The sequence below is a fragment of the Oncorhynchus gorbuscha genome, linkage group LG01 (assembly GCF_021184085.1).
Source record: "Oncorhynchus gorbuscha isolate QuinsamMale2020 ecotype Even-year linkage group LG01, OgorEven_v1.0, whole genome shotgun sequence".
NCBI classification, from domain to species: Eukaryota; Metazoa; Chordata; class Actinopteri; order Salmoniformes; family Salmonidae; genus Oncorhynchus; species Oncorhynchus gorbuscha.
The window spans coordinates 48,235,611-48,256,582 of record NC_060173.1 but is presented as its reverse complement, the minus strand read 5'-3'; the positions used below and the strand labels follow the sequence as shown (position 1 = coordinate 48,256,582).

General features: G+C 46.9%; 1 pseudogene; it reads left to right on the top strand.

Moving 5' to 3' along the window:
- Positions 1-353: 353 nt before the first annotated feature.
- On the top strand, positions 354-15,071 carry LOC124044261 (annotated as a pseudogene).
- The last annotated feature ends 5,901 nt before the right edge of the window (positions 15,072-20,972 follow it).

The window sequence follows — 20,972 nt, the reverse complement described above, 5'->3', positions numbered from 1 at the left end:
GCTGCCTAAATATAATCCCCAATCAGAGACAACGATAAACAGCTGCCTCTGATTGGGAACCATACCCGGCCAACATAGAAATAAACAACCTAGATTACCCACCCTAGTCACACCCCGACCTATCCAAAATAGAGAATAAAAAGGCTCTCTATGGCAATGGTGTGACAGTACCCCCCCAAGGTGCGGACTCTGGCTGCAAAACCTGACTCTATAGAGGAGGGTCAGGGTGGGCATCTAGCATCGGTGGTGGCTCTGGTGCGGGACGAAGAACCGCTCATCCCGCGGATCCAGCCTTGGACCCGGGCTGAACACCGTGCCTGGACTGGTCATCGGCGCAGAGGAAGTCTCCGGCCATGGAGCTGGGCTGGACACTGGGCCTGAACTGCAGACCGTCGCTGGAGGCTCTGGACTGCAGACAGTCGCTGGAGGCATGGTGTGTGGAGCTGGCACAGGACGTACTCGGCTGTGGAGGCGTACTGGAGGTCTGGTGCGTAGAGCCGGCACAAATTGTTTCCGGACAGATGACACACTTTGCACGGTGAGTGCGGGGAGCTGGCACAGGACGTGCTGGGCTGTGGAGGCGCAATGGAGACCTGGTGCATATAGCCGGCACAAATTGTACCGGAACGATGACACACTTCACACGGTCAGTGCGGGGAGCTGGCACAGGACATACTGGGCTGTGGAGGCACACTGGAGACCTGGTGAGTAGAGCCGGCACAAATTGTACCGGAACGATGACACACTTCGCACGGTGAGTGCGGGGAGCTGGCACAGGACGTGGTGGGCTGTGGAGGCGCACTGGAGACCTGGTGCGTAGAGCTGGCACACATGGTACCTGACAGGTGACACACACTTCAGGGCAAGTGCGAGGAGCTGGCACAGGACGTACAGGGCTGTGCAGGTGTACTGGAGACCTGGTGCGTGGAGCCGGCACAGATTTTACCAGAGTTACATCGCTCCACCCTCCCTTTTCTGGGTTACATCATCACTGCAGGGAGTGTACAAATGGATCCCGGGAAGGTGAGAGTGGTGGTGGATTGGCTCCAGCCTACTTCCAGGGTGCAGCTGCAATGTTTTCTGGGGTTCGCCAACTTCTATCGCCACTTTTTTCCGGGGTTACAGCACCCTGGTTTCTCCCCTGTCAGCACTCACCTCGCCCAAGGTTCCGTTCACGTAGTCCCATGCTGCTGACCTTGCCTTCCGGGACCTCAAACATTTCTTCACCACAGTTCCAATCTTGGTTCATCCTGACCCGTTCTGTCAGTTCGTGGTGGAGGCCGATGCTTCGCATGTCAGAGTGGGGGCTGTCCTGTCCCAGCATTCTGCCCTGGACCTCAAGCTACATCCCTGCTCCTTCTTCTACCATCGCCTCAATGCCACGGAGACATCCTACCTTCCATGTGTCCAGAGTTAAACCCATGTCTCACAGCCCTTTGTCTCCAGCCTTTTGCCTGCCCCTGTTTGATTAATAAACTGTTGTTATTTCGACGTTGTCTGCATCTGGGTCTTACCTGAAACATGATAGTATCTTTGTAGAGACTGGGTATATTGATACACCATCCAAAGTGTAATAAATAACTTCACCGTGCTCAAAGGGATATTATATGTCTGCTTTTTTATTTTTCTAATCTACCAATGGGTTCCCTTCATTGCGAAGCATTGGAAAACCTCCCTGGTCGTTGTGGTTGAATCTGTGTTTGAAATTCACTGCTCGGCTGAGGGACCTTACAGATAATTGTATGTGCAGGGTTTCATTTTTTATTAATTTTAAAACATAATTCCTCTGACATTATGGGGCATTGTCTGTAGGCCAAGGACACAATCTCAATTTAATACATGTTAAATGAAGGAGGGCTAAACAAAATGTGGAATAGGTCAAAGGGTGTGAATACTTTCTGAAGGCATATAATATACAGGGCCTCAGGAAAGTATTCAAACTCCTTGACTTTTTCCACACTTTGTTACGTTAATTAAAGCCTTGTTCTAAAATAGATTAAATTGTTCTTCATACCTCATCTACTACACACATTACCCCATAATGACAAAGCAAAAACAGATTTTAAAAAAAAATTCTTGCTAATGTTATGCTGGTGAATGAGGACCCAAAAGCGACTTAACGGAAGCAGAGTCTTTATTCCAGTTTTAGACAAAAGAGATAATCCTGGATATATCTAGGTGAAAACAAAACAGGAAAACTGAAATCCACTCGTCAGTAGAGAGGGATGACTGGAGACTCGATCACAGACTGCAGGTTGTTTCGGGAAGGCACCGTCCGTAGCTGACACTGACACCTGCTCACACACAGCATCTGAAGAAGGTAAAACACGACAGGGCGTAACAAGGACACAGAACAGCGAACATCATACAAGGATCCGACAAGGACAGAAGCGGAAAACAGAGGGAGAAATAGGGGCTCTAATCAGAGGGCAAAATAGGGGACAGGTGTGAAAAGAGTAAATGAGGTAGTTAGGAGAATGAGGAACAGCTGGGAGCAGGAACGGAACGATAGAGAGAGAGAGCGAGAGAGGGAGGGGGAGAGAGGGATAGAAAGAGGGAAAGAACCTAATAAGACCAGCAGAGGGAAATGAATAGAAGGGAAGCACAGAGACAAGACATGATAACCAATGACAAAACATCACAGCTAATTCATAAAAAAAAATATTTAAAAAAATATCACATTTACATACGTTTTCAGACCCTTTACTCAGTACTTTGTTAAAGCACCTTTGGTAGGGATAACAGCCTCGTCTTCTTGGGTATGATGCTACAAGCTTGGCTCACCTGTACTTGGTGTGTTTCTCCTATTCTTCTCTGCAGATCCTCTTAAGCTCTGTCAGGTTGGATGGGGAGCGTCGCTGCACAGCTATTTTCAGGTCTCTCCAGTGATGTTCGATCGGGTTCAAGTCCAGCCTCTGGCTGGGCCACTCAAGGACATTCAGAGACTTGTCCACTCCTGTGTTAACCTAAGTGCTCTGGAGCAGGTTTTCATCTCTCGGTGCTTTTCTCCGTTTATCTTTCCCTCAATCCTGTCTCCCAGTCCCTGCAGCTGAAAAACCTCCCACAGCATGATGCTACCACCACCATGCTTCAAAGTAGGGATGGTGCCAGGTTTTCTCCAGGTGTGACGCTTGGCATCCAGGCTAAAGAGTTCAGTCTTGTTTCATCAGACTCAAGAATCGTGTTTCTCATGGTCTGAGCATCATTAGGTGCCTTTTGGCAAACTCCAAGCAGGCTGTCATGTACCTTTTACAGAGTAGTGTCTTCCGTCTGGCCAGTCTACCATAAAGGCCTGACTGGTGGAGTGCAGCAAAGAGGGTTGTCCTTCTGAAAGGTTCTCTAGCGTTCTCTGGGTGACCATCGGGTTCTTGGTCACCTCCCTGAACAAGGCCCTTCTCCTTTGATTGCTCAGTTTGCCCGAATGGCCAGCTCTATGAAGAGTCTTGGTGGTTCCAAACTTATTCCATTTAAGAATGATGAAGGCCACTGTGTTTTTGGGGACCTTCAATGCTGCAAAAATGTTTTGCTACCCTTCCCCAGATCTGTGCCTCGACACAGTCCTGTCTCGGAGCTCTACGGACAATTCCTTCAACCTCATGGCTTGATTTTTGCTCTGACATGCACTGTCAACTGCGGGATCTTTATATAGACAGGTGTGTGCCTTTCCAAATCATGTCCAATCAATTGAATTTACCACAGGTGAACTCTAATCAAGTTGTAGAAACATCTCAAGGATGATCAATGGAAACAGGATGTACCTGAGCTCAATTTTGAGTCTTAAAGTAAAGGGTGTGAACACTTATGTAAATAACATTCCTAACAACCTGTGTGTGTGTGTGTTTAATGTGTATTTTATATTGGATTATACAATATACAGGGCGCATTTGGAAAAAAGACCAAGGTCTCAATATGTCTTCCCTGTCAAAATAAAGGTTCACACACACACACACACACACACACACACACACACACACACACACACACACACACACACACACACACACACACACACACACACACACACACACACACACACACACACACACACACACACACACACACACACACACACACACACACACACACACACACACACACACACACACACACACACACACACGAGGTGAACGAGAGGTGAAAATGTGTCATTGTCAGAGTACCATTTATGTTTCAGTATGCTGCCGTATGGGTATCACCCAGTGATCGCCAAGCACTGCATCAACAAGAAGGTGAACTTGGTGACTGTCAGCTACCTGAGTCAAGCCATGAAGGACCATCAACAGAGGTGGGAGAGAAGTGCATGGAGAGAAGATACTTCTGGTTTTTAAAGTAGGAGTGAGAGGGGTAGGGTTAGGAGAAAACATCTCTGTAGAAGTGGAGATTTAATGGAGAATGTGCTTTATCTTGTCTTAAGGGTCCAGTGAACTAAAAAAAAAAAGATTTCCCCGTGTATTGTACATTGAGTATACCAAACATTAGGAACAACTTCCTAATATTGAGTTGCACCCTGGACTACCATACCCTGTCCAAAGGCACTTCAATCTTTTGTCTTGCCCATTCACCCTCTGAATGGCATACACAATCCGTCTCAATTCTCTCAAAGCTTAAAAATCGCTCTTTAACACGTCTCCTCCCTGTCATCTACACTGATTGAAGTGGATTTAACAAGTGACATCAATAAGGGATCATGGCTTTCACCTCAATTTACCTGGTCAGTGTGTCATGGAAAGAGCAGGTGCCAATGTTTTGCATGCTCAGTGTGTTTTGTACATATTTCCACACGATGAGGTGTATAATACTGTGAAAATTATGATAATGCCCTTTTAGTGTAGGAGCTGTTTGAAAAGAACGCCTGAAATTTAAGCCTGTTTAGCTGGGATGAAGTTTTGGCTTGCCTGGTGATGTCACCGGGCAGTACAAGTTAATAACAAAGGGGGTTTCAAACCTCTCTGCCAATAACAACCTGAGTTTTCAGGTTACATATCCCTCCCATTAGGCTCATCCAATTAGGCCCCTCACTCAGACCACTCCCAGACACTCCTAGCAAAATTCTTGCTTGAGAAATTGCTCTTTGCTAAGCTATTGTTGTTTCTTTTTGACATATATATATATTTTAAACAATCAAAGTAAGGTACTTGATTATAACCCAATCATTTTTACCCCGAAATGATTTGATATTGAGATAAATATGGCTGCATTGGACCTTTTAATGCTAATCATGGGCTATTTGATACACAATTGACTAGATGTAAGCTACAGGCAGGCACCAAGACACATGATCTAATTGCTTGAGATGGCATTAGGCAGGATAAGCTACTAGTCAAGTGAATATATTGTCTCTACGTGGGGCTGGTGTTGCTGAGTGTGTTTGTCTGTGTGTTTCCTTTCAGTGCTGAGGAAGCTGGCATCACCATAGTGAATGGGCCTGGACCCTGGCATCGACCACATGCTGGCTATGGAGTGCATCGACCAAGCCAAGGCGGACGGCTGCACTGTGAGTGAAACGTGAGGGAGATTGTGAAAGAATCTAGTATAAGTGATTTGTGCTTTTGAAAGAAAGTGTTTTGGTGAGTGTGGAATCTGTACACATACGGGATTGTGTGCATGTGTGTGTCTGTGTATGTGCTGTGCACATAATGATTGATTGAGCGTATGTCGAAGGGATGAGTGGCATCTTGTCAGTTTCATTGGCAGCCATATTGATTGCGGGCCCAACAGATTGAAACACCATGCGTCTTTGATTTGTTCATTCCCCCCCATCTCGACGTGAAGATGAACGGACCGTACTATCACACAGGAAAATGGACAAATGGGCCAGCATGTTGACCACGCATTTGACTAGTCCATGCACAAAACATTTGATGGATGTGTACGTGCAAATTGTGTTTTTTTAAATCCATTTACGTGTGTGTGTGTGTGTTTGTGTTTAGATTGAGTCATACAGCTCATTCTGTGGTGGACTCCCTATACTAGAGTGCTCAGACAATCCTCTGCATGACAAATTCAGCTGGAGTCCTTTATGGAGTCCTCCTCAATACCATCAGCCCTGCCATCTTCCTCAAGGACAACAAGGCACAGTAGCCATCTAGGATGAGCAGATCCTCCCCAAATCCTAAACTTAACCATTAGGGCCAGAATTGAGAAACTGATCCAGGATCAGTGTCTCGGAGTAACTTCATCCTCCTCTATGTCCCCCAGTTGGTGAGCATCCTAGCGGAAGGAAACTCTGATGGAGTCTACGTCTCCCATGGACTTCATGTCTGGCTTCCACCTGGAGGGTTTCCCCAACCACGAGAGCAATACGGCATCGAGCCGGCCCACACACTCATCAGAGGACCACTCCGCTTCAAGGTACGTCCAACACCAGGGTGGTGAGTATGGCGTTACTGTCAATCTCGATAGTTCTGTGTCGCTTTGGATAAATGTTGTATTTCTGTCCAACAGGGTTTCTCCAAGTCCATGAGTTGCTTTGTGTAGCTGGGTCTGATCAACACTGACCCCTGCTAGAGCTAGAGCTCCTGTCTCCTGGGTAAATATAATGATACTTATAACAGCTTTAAAAGACAAGTTAACTTTTTTGGAACCAAATCTCTATTTTTATACCTTTAAAAAAATATATTTGCAATTTCACTTGGTTTTGAGAAGCTTACCCCACCAGCGAAATACTTCCTCAGGCTCGTTCTGCAGTTGCAGGGGCACAGATAAAACATTAACAAAGGCTCCAATAACGCCCAAATACGTCCTTTGAAAAACAGCAATGCTCTCAGTATAGTGATGAAGGTCTTTAGATGTTGTACACAATAAATTGTCATTCCAAACTTTATCCTCAACGGTATATTCCATTTTGTTGGACTGGAGCGTTACTTCTCCGTGCTTTCTCATTCCCATTGTGGCGATTAAAGTCTGTTCATGCTCGCACACGGAGAAGAATCCCAACAAAATGGAATATAACGTTGGGGATTCAGTTAATTTACATAAAGAATTTAGATTTGGTTTTAAAAAGCAATACTTGTCCTATAATTGACTTAGAACTTAATTTAGAATGTGCTTTTCATAAATGGTTATTAAAGTACCAGGATACACCTAGCAAACGCTGAATCACTTATACACTAGAGCTACAATGGAGATTTGACTGACAAGACGGAACAAAAACAACAACAAATCCCTGTGCAACAGAAAGAGCTGCTGAGTATACAGATGGGCTTGTCCCTGTCTATCTCTAACGGTGCATTTGAGGGAGCGGTCTACGAAATCATCGGCCAAGACGACTTCAAGATGGAGTGGTGAGAGGCTCAAGTCCTGACCAGATACCGTTCAAAATGTTGTACTCATATCTTTGCTAAATGCAGAGGTTAAAGTTCTCAGTCACTGCGAAGGAGAACATCTGTCCCATTATGGCATCTGTGAGTGCATGATCAGCGCCAATGAGACAGATAGAATGTTGCGATCTCTTTACATCTCTATGCCAGTGGTTCCAAACCGGTGTGCGCCCCACCTAAATAAATCAATATATATTGTAATGACCCGACTAGATCATAAAGGAACCCGCGAACACCGTGTACTGGTCAGTACAACACAACCACCTCCTAGCCTAACACATAACACACAGCTGTCTGTGCGGGTCGCTACACAGCCCCCCCACCACAAAGTCCCTCGTCCCCGAGGGAACAAACAAAGTCTCTGAAGCGACCCGGAGGTCTCCTTTGCCTGCGTGGTCGTGATGGTCGCAGAGTGCCCCTCTGGGACCCAGGGGATGAAGGCAGGGGTATGGGTGACAAGGAAGCGGGAACGGGTAATACAGTCCGTGGCTCTGGGGAACCACGCGGTGACACAGGGGGGGGGAGACAGGGGGAGTGGGCTGTCTGGAGCCTTGTCTGCGGCACCTGAGGGTGGGTGCCTGGAGAATGTCATTGCCAGAGAGGGGAATTGTGGGGGTTCCTGGGGTTTGAGGAGAAGAGGCCCCTCTGTATGGGGCTAACCTGTCCCGGTGCAGTGCCACCTTTTCTCCCCTGGGAGGAAGCTGCACCCGGTACACAACCTCCCCTACCCTCTCCAGGACACTGCAGGGTCCCACCCAGTGACTGTCCAACTTGGGGCATCTGCCTTTTTTCCTTAGGGGCTGTAGACCCAGACCAGCTCCCCAGCCACAAAGTGCCTTCCCCGGGTGTGCACGTCATAGTTCCTTTTCTGCCTCACACCTGCATTCACCAGCTGCTCTCTGGCGAAGGTGTGGGCTGTCTCCAGGCGGTCCTGGAGTCTCCGGGCATACTCCGGCCCCGGAGGAACATGAGGGCTATCCAGGGGCCGACCAAACGCCATCTCCGCAGGGGTGCGGATCTCTCTCCCCAGCATGAGGAGGGCAGGCGTGCAGGAAGTGGAGTCTTGGACAGCGGAGCGGCATGCCATGAGGACCATAGGCAGGTGCTTGTCCCAGTCACGCTGGTGTTTGGAAGAGACGATGGCCAGCTGCTGTCCAAGCGTTTTGTTGAAGCGCTCCACAAGGCCATCACTTTGAGGATGGAGAGGAGTAGTGCAGGTCTTGTGCATACCCAGCCTCTCACACATGGTGGCGAACACACGGGACTCAAAGTTTCTGCCTTGGTCGCTGTGGATGGACTCTGCAGCTCCAAACCTGCTGAACATCCCCGCTGTCCGGGCGTCGACGATGGTCTCTGCCTCCTGGTCAGGCAGAGCATAGGCCTCGGGCCATTTTGTGAAATAGTCCATGGCCGTGAGCACCCAGCGGTTTCCACTGTCTGTGGTGGGGAACGGCCCAACTACATCCACTCCCACCCTCTCCATGGGAGCCCCCACTGGGAACTGTTGTAGCTGAGCATGAGAGCGGCCTGGGGGGCCCTTTCTCGCTGTGCAGTTGTCACAGCGGCGACAAAAGTCCTCCACATCCCTCTTGTGCTGCCCCCAGTAGAAGCCCTGACGGAGACGGCGCAGTGTTTTTGTGACCCCAAAGTGTCCAGTCCCCACCCCCCCATGAGTACTCTGGAGCACAGCCTCCCGCAATGCTTTTGGGACCACCACCTGCCACCTCTCCTCTCCCGTAGCTGACTCCTTCCATGCCCGCTGTAGCACGCCATCAGCCAGCCGCAGTCTCTCAAACTTCGACCACAACCCTTTGGTCGCGAGTGAGAGCGCTGTCACCTCTTCCCATGGTGGCCTCACCTGCGCCTCTACCCACTGTAGCACTGGCTGTAGGTCTGTGTCCCGTCCCTGCTGCTGCCACCATTCAGCCACGTCGACAGTCTGCAGCTCACAGCAGACAGGCCCGCTCGCCCGACACACTGTGGCACAGACACCCTCCTCTGCCCGCAGCTCTCTCTCCCGTCCCTCTCTCCGTTCACAGTGGCGGCAGCCGTCTGCAGTACAGGGCCGACGGGACATGGCGTCGGCGTTGGAGTGGCGTGCCCCTGCCCTGTGCACCACCGTGAAGTCATACGGCTGAAGCTCCTCCAACCAGCGTGCCACCTGCCCCTCTGGCTCTCTGAAAGACATGAGCCACTGGAGAGCAGAGTGGTCAGTCCTTACAGTAAAGGGCAGACCACCCAGGTAGTACTTGAAGTGTTTGACGGAAGCCACAACAGCCAAGAGCTCCCGCCGGGTGACACAGTAGCGGCGCTCATGTTTGTCAAATGTTTTGCTGAAGTACGCCACCACTCTCTCCCCCTCTGGCCCCACCTGGGCCAGCACCCCACCCATGCCCACATTGCTCGCGTCTGTGTCCAGGATAAAGGGCAAGGTGAGGTCAGGGGGCGAGCACGGGGCCCCGATCAGTGCACGTTTGAGGGTGTTGAACGCCTCCTCACACTCCACTGTCCAAGTGAAAGCCTTGTCCTTCGGCAGCAGGCGGTTCAGTGGAGCAGCAACGCTTGAGAAGCCCCGTACAAACCTCCTGTAGTACGAGGCCAGGCCCAGGAAGCTCTTCAGCTGACGCTGGTCGGTGGGGGTGGGCCAGTCTCTGACAGCCCCTACCTTGTCCTCCATGGTGCTGATCCCCTCCTTCCCCACTCGGTGGCCCAAGAAGGACACCTCTCTCCTCATGAAGTGGCACTTCTCGGGGTGGAGCTTCAGACCTGCGGCAGCCACCCTCAGCCACCGTAGCGCCCCCAGGGCTGACTGGAAGGAGCTGCCATGGGCCAGGATGTCATCGAGGTATACCAGACACTGCTGTCGGGGGATGCCATCCAGCACCCTGTCCATCAAACGCTCAAAAGTAGCTGGAGCATTGCACAGGCCAAAGCACAGGACCTTGAACTGCCAGTGTCCTCTGTTAGTGGAGAACGCAGTTTTGGCTCTGGCCTCTGGGGAGAGGGGCACCTGCCAGTAGCCACTGCGGAGGTCTAGTGAGGAGAACCAGGAGGACCCCTAACCAGGTCCAGCGACTCATCGATACGTGGTATGGGGTATGAGTCCTTCCTGGTTACCTCATTCAGCCGCCTGTAGTCCGCACAGAACCTCAGCTTGCCCCCCTTCTTCGGAACCATGACGACTGGCGCCGCCCAGGGGCTGTCTGAGGGCTCAATGAAGTCTGCCCGCTGCATCTCCAACACAGCCTTGTCTGCCGCCTCCTGGCGTGCCAGCGGGATACGGCGGGGACGCATCTTGATGGGTCGAGCATCACCTGTGTCGATCTCATGCTGCACCAGATGAGTCTGACCCACCTCTTCCTCACTCAACGCAAAGCTGTCTCTGAATTCAAACAGCAACTGCCACAACCGTTCCTGCTGCTCAGGGTCAAGACCAACACAGTTCCTCCCCCATATCTCCCTCACTGCAGACAGTGTCCTCTCCTCTCCCATCTGGGGTAGCTGGGCTGGGGGGATGCGACCCAGGCTCACAGAGGGCTGTGTCATGGAGGTAGCTGGGGGAATGTAACACACCGCTGTAGGTGACAGGGGGACTGGGGAAAAGTCACACACAGCTGTGGGGGAGGGGCGCAGCCATGAGTCTCTGCTGCTTTAACTGTTGGAGTAAAGGGTTTGTTGGGTTGAGTGAATGTGACATTAGGGGGGCCATGGTGACTTCCGTCCCTCCCTGGAAGCTCAGTGTGCCCCTATTTAGGTCTAACTGGCAGCCTGTGCTCCTAAGAAAGTCCAACCCCAGGATACAAGGGTCCTGCACAGCCGCCACCCACACAGGATGACGCACAGTCCTGCCCCCTACTGTCAGAGTCATTATTCCCTTCCCTTTCATGGGTGCCAGCTCACCTGTGACTGTGCGGAGCTGCACAGTTGTAGGCTCACACTGAGTCCAACCTGGCACAATATCTGGCCTCACCAGGGTTACTGTGGAACCAGTGTCCACCAGGGCGGAGCAGGGCACCCCCTCCACAGTGACAGGGACATGACAAAAGTCCCCAACACAGGTCCGGCCCACCACAACAACAGGCTCCATCCGCTTGCCCTCGTCTGCTTCTGGGGGAAGTGGAGCCTTGCTTCCCGTCTGTGCCGGTGGGCTCCTCCAGAAGATGATGGTGGTTGGGATAGAAAGCTAGGGGTCCGCACTACCCGGTCTATGCGGACCCCGAGCCGTTTCCCTGAGCTCTGGGGGACATGGGGCAAACTCGGCGCAGATGGCCTGGCTGGCCACAACCCCAGCAGACCCGGTGACCAGGGCGTGTGTTTCGTTCCGCCTGTAGCGACACAGCACGAATGAGTTTTGTCATTTCGGCCACCCAAGCAGGCTTTTCCGGCTCCGGGCTGCTCTGCCCCCCAGCTCGCACAGAGGGTGTGTCTCCCTGCACCCCCACCAAAGCCCCAGCTGAAGCCCCAGCCCACACCAGCTCCCTCTCCAAAGCCATCTCCAAGGCTGTCTGCAATGACTCAGGATGAGCCAGCTGGGTCTGTATGCGCAGCTCCGTAGGAGAGAGCGCCTGTATGAACTGGTCCCGTGCTAGCTCGCTCTGCACGGAGGGGGGCATGTGAGCATATGCCCGCCGAGAGAGGCTCTCAATGTCATTAGCTAGCACCCGTAGAGGCTCTCCAGGCTGCCTGCGTCTATTACTCAGTTCGGAGCGCAGTAGCCCGGGCTGTACACACTGTCCATAGCGCCTCCTCAGTGCTCCCACTAAAGCCCCATAATCATGCCTGTCCTCGGGGCTAATCAATATCAAACAGGCCAGAGCTTCATCCGTGAGGCATAAAGCCAACTGCAGTGCCCTTTCTTCATCCGACCACCCCCTAAAATGAGCTAACAGTTCAAACTGAGCATGAAAAGCTTCCCAATCCGCCTTACCGGAATACGGGGTCTTAACAGATACGGACGCAGCCGGGAACTGGGCGCCGCCATGTTTGTTTACATCCTGAGCCCCAGATTCCTCATCACGCCGCGTCGACGTCACCACTTCGGTCCGCCCACCAGAATCCGCGCGAAATACATTCGACGAAGCACTCATGCCCGCTTCAGCCGCCATCGCTCTAACGTCCTCCCTCAAGCGGCCTCTGCGCTCCGACGCCCTGGCGATCTCCTCAGACAGAGCCCCCGACGTCCATTCACATGCAGTTCCTTGGCCATAATCGTCCCCTACCTCCACCTTCACTTTCGGATTCCCTCGAAGCATTTTCCATCTCCGTTCTCACCTACGGTAGCTAGCCACATAAGTCAGCTAGCTAGCTGGCTAACTTGTATCAACGTTTTTACTTCTGACACCAATGTAATGACCCGACTAGATCATAAAGGAACAATTGTCCAGACAGAGGCTTGAGTTTACGAATTGACGGTTTATTACACCAACTTTACACAGGCTACTGTTTGGGCCGTAGCACACGCCAAATAGATGACACAAGCCAATCGTGACCTTTTCTTGTGAAGCCCAGACGTAAGAGAGAGAGAACAAAAGCTGAACCTGGTCTTAACTTCCAATGCTCCACCCCCCTGCCCAACCCCCCTCCACGCCACTCCACCAACCACCAGGATGCCCGGCATCAGAACATTCCAGGCATTCCCGTGATTGGCAGATAGCAGGTTGATTGACAGGTTGGACCCCGCGAACACCGTGTACTGGTCAGTACAACACAACCACCTCCTAGCCTAACACATAACACACAGCTGTCTGTGCGGGTCGCTACAATATATTTTTTTGTCAACAGTTGCATCATATCTCAAACATCCTAGAGACGTTTAACCTGGGGGAGGCTGCAGCACGCGCTAGTGACGCGTAAGTGACTGTTAGACTTTCTTCAGCAAAGATGGCTGACAAAACTACGCGGATGAAAGCAAATGTAAGTGATTATACCGTCATAACGAATCATGCAAAACATGTACAGTTGACAGGAATATGTTAGTTAATGTAGACAAACGATTATGCATATTTCTTTATCATAAAGTTCATTTACGAAAATCGCGATTTAGCTAGCTAGCTGACTAGCTAACATTAGCTTTATGGATGTTGTGGCACATACATCAAGCTCTGATGAACTGTCTGGAAAAGCATGAACTGGAGTCGCCTCTTCACTGTTGACGTTGAGACTGGTGTTTTGCGGGTACTATTTAATGAAGCCGCCAGTTGAAGGCTTGTGAGGCTTCTATTTCACAAACTAGACACTCTAATGTACTTGTCCTCTTGCTCAGTTGTGCACCAGGGCCTCCCACTCCTCTTTCTAGTCTGGTTAGAGCCAGTTTGCGCGGTTCTGTGAAGGGAGTAGTACAAAGCGTTGTACGAGATCTTCAGTTTCTTGGCAGTTTTTCGCATGGAATAGCCTTCACTTCTCAGAACAAGACTAGACTGACGTGTTTCAGAAGAAAGTTCTTTGTTTCTGGCCATTTTGAACCTGTAATCAAACCCACAAATGCTGATACTCCAGATACTAAACTAGTCTAAAGAAGGCCAGTTTTATAGCTTCTTTAATCAGGACAACAGTTTTCAGCTGTGCTAACATAATTGCAAAAGGGTTTTCTAACGATCAATTAGCCTTTTAAAATGATAAACTTGGATTAGCTAACACAATGTGCCATTGTAACACAGGAGTGATGTTTGCTGATAATGGGCCTCTGTACACCCATGAGGATATTCCATAAAAAATCTGCGGTTTCCAGCTACAATAATAATTTACAACATTAACAATGTCTACACTGTATTTCTGATCAATTTTATGTTATTTTAATGGACAAAAAAATGTGATTTTCTTTTTAAAAACAAGGACATTTCTAATTGATCCCAAACTTTTGAACGCAATTGTAATTTCACTAACCAATGGTAACTAGCGTTATGACTGGAAGTCTATGGTTATCTACTAAAGTTTCAGTCATGGGATTTGTTTTGCTTTAAGCCCTGTAAATGTCTTTAATTAATACTGTTTGTATGGTCGGGTTCGGGATGCTGAGTAAGGAGGTCGTCCCACATGCAGACACCCTGCTTCACTGACTAAGCACTTAGAGGCCCTCCTTTGGTAATATGTGCAGAAGTTCTCCCTCTACTTTTTTTACTTCCACAAACACCAATATGTATATCTTTCTCCATAATCTTTATATTCCTCCTTCTCTTACTTTCTTTATACAGAAAATAGCAGTAAAGATGATTTAAAAATAGTATAACCCTCTCTCTCCTTCTCGGTCCATCCGTGTCCTCTCCTGTGGATAAAGGCGAGCGGGACATGATCATCATGAGGAATGACGCGGGCCGGCGCCACGCCACAGGCGAGCTTGAGACCAAGCACATCAGCCTGGTGGTCTACAGAGACCCCAACGGCTACTCTGCCATGGCCAAGACCGTGGGCAACCCTGCTGCCATCGTTGCTCGCATGGTGCTGGATGGTCAGTAGGGTACAATTGAGTCCTCATTGCACTTGTCATGTCTGAGATGTTAAGTATGGTTTCGTGAGGTAATCAGCCATTTTGCTAAAGCCATCAGGTAACCACTCATTTTGCTAAAGACGAATGTACAACCTTAACGTGTCTGTAAAAGTGAAGTGAAAACTGACTTTCAATCTGCAGAAGAAATCCGTATGAAGGGACTGGTGGTGCCAATGACCAAGGACATCTATGGAGTGGCTCAGAAGAGACTGCAGGAGGAGGGCTTACAATTAACTTCAAAAGCACCATCCAAGAGTAGTAACTCATGAATCATCAGCTGTGTCTCAAATAGTGTATGCTGATTTCCTTTCCTGGTGTCCTCTCCTTCATCTACACTGATCCAAAAATGACCCCACACATGAAAAAATACAATTATATTCAATTTAGTTAAATTATTTCAGAAGAGTGCAGATAAAGAAAAGGAGATGAAGAAAAAAAGCTAGTTTAAACAATTGAGAAATATTTGTAGATTCAACGCCAAGACAGATGGGAAATACAGCCAATCATTGGCTGTCTACCAAGGCCCAGAGAAACCATCTCCATAGACCCAAGTTACTTCCTCTGTTTATCTCCATGCCTTCATCTGTGCTCATCTGAAAAGGCAGGGTGGTGAATGCAATATGGTAGAAATTGTAGGAGGACAGGAGACAAGGAGAGGAAGCCTCAGGCTAGTGAGAGATGCACCCTGACTTTCTGCTTGTTTCAAAGGCATTTCCTCACAGCCTTGCCTCACCTCAACCAATGTATTGTTTCAACATGTGGCAAATAGAACAGTTACATTGCAGGTGAACAGTTTCCAAGCAACTTCTTTAAATAAGGCTGTACAATTAATGACATGGAGAACCACAAAACTTGCTGAGTGTCGTTTATAACATGTAACAATCCTATAATCTTTGCAGACCTGCTAAGGCGATGTGTGTCAGAAACTCACCCAAAGGGTCTAGTCTTTCCTTGACCATAACATATTCCTGTTATTGATCAGCTGCTGCAGTTCCAAAGATGTGTACATATTTTACACATATGCTTCCCACAGTTGTGCCAAATTGACTGGATGTCCTTTGAGTGGTGGACCATTCTTTTTTTCTGTTGAGGCTGAAAAACCCAGCAGCATTGCAGTTCTTGACACAAACCAACCAGTGCGCCTGGCACCTACTACCATCCCACGTTCAAAGACACTGAAATCTTTTGTCTTGCCTATTCTCCCTCTGAATGGCACACAGACACAATCCATGTCTCAAGGCTTAATTTTTTAACCTACTGTATCTCCTCCCTTTATCTACACTGAAGTTGATTTAATAAGTGACATCAGTAAGGGATCATAGCTTACATCTTGATTCACCTGGTCAGTCTGTCATGGAAAGAGCAGCCGTCCTTAAAGTTTTGTACACTCAGTGTATATTTGTATTTTAAAACTGCTCAGAGATTATAATGTGGCATAGAGTACAGTTGAAGTCTGAAGTTTACAAACACCTTTGCCAAAGACATTTAAACTCAATTTTTCACAATTCCTGACATTTAGTCCTAGTAAAAATTTCCTGTTTTAGGTCAGTTAGGATCACCACTTTATTTTCAGAATGTGAACTGTCAGAATAATAGTAGAGAGAACGATTTCTTTCAGATTTGATTTCTTTCATCACATTCCCAGTGGGTCAGAAGTTTACATACAGTATTTGGTAGCATTGCATTTAAATTGTTTAACTTGGGTCAAATGTTTCGGGTAGCCTTCCACAAGCTTCCCACAATAAGTTGGGTACATTTTGGCCCATTCCTCCTGACCGAGCTGGTGTAACTGAGTCAGGTTTGTAGGCCTCCTTGCTCGCTCACCCTGTTTCAGTTCTGCCCACACATTTTTGATAAGATTGAATGTGATGGCCACTCCAATACCTTGACTTTGTTGTCCTTAAGCCATTTTGCCACAACTTTGGAAGTATGCTTTGGGTCGTTGTCCATTTGGAAGATCCATTTGTGACCAAGCTTTAACTTTCTGACTGATATCTTGATGTTGCTTCAATATAGGGGTGGTAGGGTAGCCCAGTGGTTAGAGTGTTGGACTTGTAGCCGGAAGGTTGCAAGTTCAAATCCCCGAGCTGCCAAGGTACAAATCTGTCGTTCTGCCCCTGAACAGGCAGTTAACTCACTGTTCCTTCATTGAAAATAAGATTTTGTTCTTGACTGACTTGCCTAGTTAAATAAAGGTAAACATATATATATATATTCACATAATTTTCCTGCCTCATGATACGATCTATTTTGTGAAGTGCAGCAGTCCCTCCTGCAGCAAAGCACCCCCACAACATGGGGGGTGGGATTGTGTTCTTTGGCTTGCAAGCCTCCCCCTTTTTCGTCCAAACATAACGATGGTCATTATAGCCAAACAGTTCCATTTTTGTTTCATCAGACCAGAGGACAAAAAGTACGATCTTTGTCCCCATGTGCAGTGGCAAAACGTAGTCTAGCTTTTTTATGGCGGTTTTGGAGCAGGTTATGTCGATATAGGACTCGTTTTACTGTGGATATAGATACTTTTGTACCTGTTTCCTACAGCATCTTCACAGGGTCCTTTGCTGTTGTTCTGGGATTGATTTGCACTTTTCACACCAATGTACGTTGATCTCTAGGAGACAGAATGAGTCTCCTTCCTGAGCGGTATGATGGCTACGTGGTCCCATGGTGTTTATACTTGTGTACTATTCTTTGTACAGATGAACACAACTTCAGGCGTTTGGAAATTGCTCCCAAGGATGAACCAGACTTGTGGTGGTCTACAAAAAAATGTTTTGGCTGATTTCTTTTGATTTTCCCATGATGTCAAGCAAAGAGTCACTGAGTTTGAAGGTAGGCCTTGAAATACATCCACAGGTTCACCTCCAATTGACTCAAATGATGTCAATTAGCCTATCAGAAGCTTCTAAAGCAAGACATAATTTTCTGGAATTTTCCAAGCTGTTTAATAAGGCACAGTCAATTTAGTGTATGTAATCTTCTGACTCAGTGGAATTGTAATACAGTGAATTATAAGTGAAATAATCTGTAAACAATTGTTGGAAGATTTACTTGTGTCATGCACAAAGTATATGTCCTAACCGACTTGCCAAAACTATAGTTTGTTAACAAAAAATGTTGTTGAGTGGTTGAAAAATGAGTTTTAATGATTCCAACCTAAGTGTATGTAAATTTCCGACTTCAACTGTATGTGGTTTTCCTTTTTTGTACTTCATAGAAAAATGAAAGGGAAGTGATCTGCATGAAGGTTTCGTGTGGCTCTGTGATTAAATTGATTGAATAGTGAGTCATTAATGCTCAAGTACCTACACAATGTGAAAGGTCAATTGCATAAAAAATATCTAAAAACTATTTTAATCTTGAATCAGTGGATCATTTTCAGCTCATCTGTGTTATCGTGGAGCAGCTTTTTAACATCCTTGCATTTAAAAATTTTGAAGGACTCGATAGTTATTTTCTTATTTAAAAATTTGGTAACACTACATGGCACTGAGATTTTAGATATTTTTGTTTTAAATACTCTAAATAAATATTTTTTTAAATCCCAATTTTCATAATGATAATGTTGGAAATATAGCTGAATTGCTTTCCCTAACATCATTGTTAGGTCTGGTTCCTAAAGAGATTATTTTTAGTTGACATGAGCTATGGTTCCAGTGAGGCACCAATTATCAATAAGGTATGCATTTTATCTGTGTACCATATCACATGTTACTCATCAACTATTAACATGTCTGCATAAATCAATGATAAATACAGTGTATGCATCCATTCTGTTTTCAATGGATATAGCGGTGTTGTCTCATTACATCCTCTTTGAAAAAACAATCAGCTTTTCCTTCCACTCAATGTGGGCTCGCCCATGCAAACTAGGCCACCAAGCCATGGATAATTGGGCATGTAATTATTAAAAGTCAAAAATGCAAATTGGGGTATGGATACAGCCCCTGATTAAGACGGTGTCTGGACACTTGACCTAATTTCCCCTGAAAAAGCACATTTCTTTTGGAGTCTTAGATGGATTAGAACATGGAAATCTACTGGAATAACCAATTCTCCACATGGATTATTCCATAACTCCATAGAGTCGCATCTCTGTCTCCGGGAATCCATAATCCAGTGTCTAAAATGGATCCGGTTTCATCAAGACACCCGTTTGTCTTCTGACCTCACATATTGTTTCTTAACAAGGGCTTATCAGGAGCCTGCCGAAAGATCATTTTATCATAGCAAATCTTTGATCACCCCCACAAAGCCCCCTGATCACATTTGGGTGAAGGATGTATATAGGAGGTAGGTGGTTCAAGAGGGGACAAGACAATGAGGAAGTGGCAGTTATCTTTTTTCTAACCATAAACAAATACTTTCTTTGGGCCTAGTCTAGGCAGACTGGGCCCAATTCCGATCTGAGTTAAGCATGTGAAAATGTTAAGTAGTTCCCTTTTTATGCAATTTTCTTTCTGTGTATTCTGACCTCGAATTTACGCTTAATGATATTCACCTACTACACCTAATGAAGGTATGGCGGAGGTGTGTCTACAGATACTGAACGCAGCCCAGGTCAGATTATGGTGTCAGTTTTTACGTTCTGGTACGTTCAATTGAAAGGAAACAGTACTAAACGACCAGTTGAAATACAGGGCTGTGTGTTGGGGAACGCTGTCAGCATGGCCCACTGCCCTTTAAATATGTCACTTGTTGCTTCAAGCCACATCAAGAACGTTTGGGAAACCTGTCGTTCAGTATAAACCGTTCTGTAACATAGCAAAAAAACAGCTCTTAAATCCCAAATAATGCCACCACCTTAACGTGTAAGGAAATCATGAATAAGGTCTCGAGATCCTACTACTTGATTTTTTCAGATAGAGATAACACCATTCTCAACGCACTGTAATTTATGACCTGATAAGAACTATTGATAAGAGCTAGGTAAATGAGTACTCTGGTTGGATAAGAGAATTGAAAACATAAATTACAAAAAAGTTTTACATCTGTTTTACCTGGAGACAAATGTGAAGCCAGTCATATGGCAGCAAATTGAAGCATAACTTTTCCACTGTAAAATGTATGAAATGCTGTGTGGTTGTTGCGGAGGATCATTAGTAACAGTTGATAATATATAAATAAAGACATGTAGGCTAATTAAATTGTTATGGAGCGGAGCGCAGACCACACCATAACGGTTTGAACCTGACGCATGGCGCCATTCTTGGCTGTGTAATCACACAGTTCCATGGTTAGTGCAGGCAATAGAGGGTATAGCCTACTATTGTACACTCTTCTCCCTATTACAATTCTATATACACTAATATTCCAACATTACCATGAGTTTTCTTCCTTTTGTGCATAAAGGCTCTCCAAACCTCTTTTTTTATGATTCAGAAACACATTCCTGAACCTAAATAATCTAAAAGAGCATTTTTAAATCGACCAATTGGTGCCGAAACGGAGATGAATATGCATATATTTAGACATCTTTCTTTCATTGATTCCTAATATTCAGAACCTGTTCTCTCAATATACTGAAAACCATATTGAATGAAAACTCCACAAGAAAATGTGTTGGCCAGCAAGTGGGAGGGTTTTGAGCAGTTGAATGAAATGTATTCAGAGTGCGCAAGGTAGCCACACCTGCAGACCGCGTTACACGACTGAATAAGGTAAGCCTGAATACCAAATACTGAGAAGTTCGCAGGAAAGGCGTGCATAGGAAAGGCATAAATTCCTAAATTGAAATCAGGCCCATGGTGAATACTGTCAAAAAATCCATTAACATTAAGAACTATCTGGTTGAAAGCTCAGTTTACATTTTAGTTAGTTCATTTGTATCTGTTCATCTTATGAATAGTAGGACAGAGCAAGGACAGAGCAAATGCATTCACTCATTGCTATACTTGTCCCCTTTATTGTAATGTACTTTTCTTGAGCGATTACAGATTCCCATTATTGTTGAGGACAGCTCATACCTTGGGTTGATTGTTAAGGCTTAGCCCTGCTGCCTCATTTGGAAATGATCATGCATAATAATTATTTCAAACATCTGCTGAACAATTTGATGGGGTCAGATGAACTCTATTGAGTCACTAATAACATACTGTATATTCACAATGCACCTGACCTGAGGGCATGATGCCGCCCACGCCTCAGGCTGTATAGTGCTAGCATCC